Source organism: Aplysia californica, unplaced genomic scaffold (assembly GCF_000002075.1).
Source record: "Aplysia californica isolate F4 #8 unplaced genomic scaffold, AplCal3.0 scaffold00111, whole genome shotgun sequence".
In the NCBI taxonomy this organism is placed as follows: domain Eukaryota; kingdom Metazoa; phylum Mollusca; class Gastropoda; order Aplysiida; family Aplysiidae; genus Aplysia; species Aplysia californica.
The window spans coordinates 199,618-203,033 of record NW_004797381.1 but is presented as its reverse complement, the minus strand read 5'-3'; positions in this window follow the sequence as shown (position 1 = coordinate 203,033).

The window sequence follows — 3,416 nt, the reverse complement described above, 5'->3', positions numbered from 1 at the left end:
TGTTTGGAGGGGGGGGGGTGTGCTCCGTTCGACATTTTACATTCATTGGCAGAGACATTCTACTGAGGTGGGGCGCACATTGCACTGATTGCAACAACAACAACAACAAAAATGCAACAGTTTTCATTATGTCAGTGCAAGTCGAAGGAAGAGAGGCAAGACAGTCATTTATAAACTGGTCACACTCTGAAACACTCGTTGATATGTCGCTACCTCAGAATTACGAAGTTCTATCCGACATGTTTGGCTGTTTTGACTTATTAAGACCATGCTGTCAGAAATCAAATGTATTATCGACTCTATTAAAATCGTAACATGATTCATTATTCGGAGTCATTATCGAGATATTCAAAGAATTGCATTCGAGCAAGCTTGATAAGTTGCGAAACTCAAAAATATTTTGGCAAATTTCTTAAAACTAGGCACTGAGTAGATAATTCTGAGGTAGCGATGTGCCAGAACTTGTTCACATGAGGCCGATTATATAACTTACTCTGCCATGTTTCAAGCCGTATACGACCGGTTTTCTGGGGTGTGGCAATCAGATGCTTTACCGTCGCACGAAGAAAACCTGAGTTCCATTCCGGTGCGGGGAGAAGTTTTGTCGAATATCTCCGTCGAGAATTACAATGGCTAAGGCTAGTTTCGATAAAATGAGCCCAATCCTGAAAAATAGAAACATCTCAATGACCACCAAAATGAAAGTTATGAAATGCTATATATATATATATATGGCTGTGAATGCTGCACAATCAGTAAAGACAGTGAAAATAAAATAGAGGCAATAGAGATGTGGTTTCTTAGGAGACTGCTAAGAGTATCGTGGAAGGAAAAGAAATCAAAGGAGGTAGTGCTTTTTGAAGCCCACGTGAGACACTCAATGTTAAAAACAATCAGGAAACGACAATTGCAGTTTTTGGGACAACTGAATAGACATAAGGGCTCTCATTGGCAAAATTGAAGGTAAACGAGGCAGGGGTAGGCCCAGAACAATCTACTAGGGGAACCTAAACAAAAGGTTAACAGGGAAAGATCAGGGAAAGGTAGCTTTTCTGAGAGCTAAGAAATGAATGGAGAACCATGATCGCCGATGTATGTCGCAGACCTGGCACTCGATGATGATGATCTCCGTCTGTCTACTGTGATTTTGTATTACTCTCAGCCCGGATTGGAACTGACAGGCAGAGTCTAAGCAGCTCACCTTCTAAATGATTTAAAATGTGTCAATGGCAGCGTCAAATACCTACATTAAAACGCACTCGAGACATCTCATAATTTGTCAAAATTGAATAGATATTCTCCGTAAAAAAGAAAGACCTCTACCCGATCCATCACGGCTGTAAAGAGAGTCGGGGGGAGAGACCTGCAGCTCATCCATGAAGACTTCTTTATTATGGTCAGTCAAGTACTTTTCTTCAATTTTGTTTGGGGTTTTCGTTTTTGCATGTGGAGAAATTATTAACAGGAAGGCAATTTTAAAACTTATTTCCATCCCAGATTGCATCTATTTTATCTCCTTTTTTCAGATCGGTCGAGGAAGATATCACATAGTATGTAAACTCGAAGAGTAAAAATTTTTATACTATAATTTTATGGACAATTGTAAAGGCGTTCCGTCCTGAAATGCTAATGTTCTGGTAATGGATGGGATATCTAATTACTTGTGTCGTTCAGATTTTGTCGGAGAGAATGATTTAAACGTTGTAAGACGAGACATAGTGACTACGAGAGGTTCTAATGTGTTTATTATATATTTTATAAACTACGCTTCTTTTTTGTCCCTAATCCAGAGCGATAATGCGAACATGTAACACGAGAATATAAGAAAATAGGACGGACTGATTTAATGCGTTATATTTTTCTTTAGAATTTGAGTTTCCTTCAAAATTGAATATTGCTTATGACGAATATTTTCTGTTCTTTTGTATGATTTTAAAGATATTTTATATTGATATGTGAAACATGTATAGCTTTTGAATCGGGCAAATTCTCATCAGCAAACGGTAAGGGCTTTACAATCTATTCTAAATTGGTACTCCAGCAGACTTGATAGCATTCTGAAACAATCTCAACTTCCTGGAAGCGAAAATGAAAATGATTAACAGAAAAAATGTCTGAATCAAACGTTACAGAAATGCCATTTGGCTTAAGAGTATGCTTAAGTGTGGATTAGAGTTTTGAGTGTTGAATTAGCGCTGCATAGATGCCCTGCTTTCCCTCTCTGCTAACATTTGTGTGGCGCCATGGTGAAATCAGATGCTCGTCAAATGGATGAAATCGAAGAAACCGATATTATTTTATTTCTTTCACTTGGGCGAATTTCGCCCATTGTTTTTCACTTTTCACCACCTTTTAAGTCTATTTAAAAATACATGTCGTTTTGTATGTTTCTGTGAAAATTTTATTGAAAAACCTTGATCGAAGGCACGAGGGAAAAAAAGTAAATTTGCAGTTTTCAGGGACGCTCAAGCTTTGGAAGTCACCAACTGTGGCAGCCATTTTCTCGCTAATTTTATCTCTAACATCAGACGATCCTCACCTCTTTCAATCGCAAATATTTCGACTTTTACTCTGGAGACTTTTTAATCAAAAGTAAGGCAAATGGACACGCTGTAAAAGTACGCAAATAACTCCATATACCCAAAAATTGACGAACGCCTGATTCCACCGTGTTGAAACATATTTCAAATTGTTAAGACTGATCGATTCAGTAACTCTGTTGTCGTGGGAGAGAGTCTGAACGATCATGTTCCCTTCCGTACAGAACAATGATTGATTTGCCCATCGTCCCTTTTTGCGTCCAAGGTAACCTTTATTTTGTAGAAAGGATCTTAAAAGCCAAAGTGTCTCGACTTCCTCAAAAAGTGTATGATATTGTATCCTCTCTTTCTGATGCTGTATTTTAATGTTATTTTTCCTTTACCTGTGGTGACATAAATTGTGAGGCATAAAAGTCTGATTTTTTTCTTGTCTGGCCTACCATCGGTCTTAAGAACTGCCCATCTATTACTGCAGCTCTCGTGGCAACTTCCGGTAGATGTGCGTGTTGCTCTCATTTACAAGGTTTCCGTAGCAGGTGACGTAGATTGGTATATAAATCATCCTTTCATTTCACGGACTACACCTCTTTAAGATGTGTATACAATAACTGAAGGAAGAAATGATTTATCAAATATTGAAAAGTCAAAGAACGCTATTTCTTCAGGTAGGTTTATGCTTTTCAGAAGTGATCAGTTTCGGGTAAACAGTGATTGTCATTTCACGTCTGCGTCAGAACTGTTGAAGTTTCTTTCTGACGTCTGTTTCTCTGTCATTCTGTCTCTGTCTCTGTCTCTGTCTCTGTCTCTCTGTCTCTCTGTCTCTGTCTGTCTGTTTGTCTGTCTGTCTCTCTCTCTCTCTCTCTCTCTCTCTCTCTC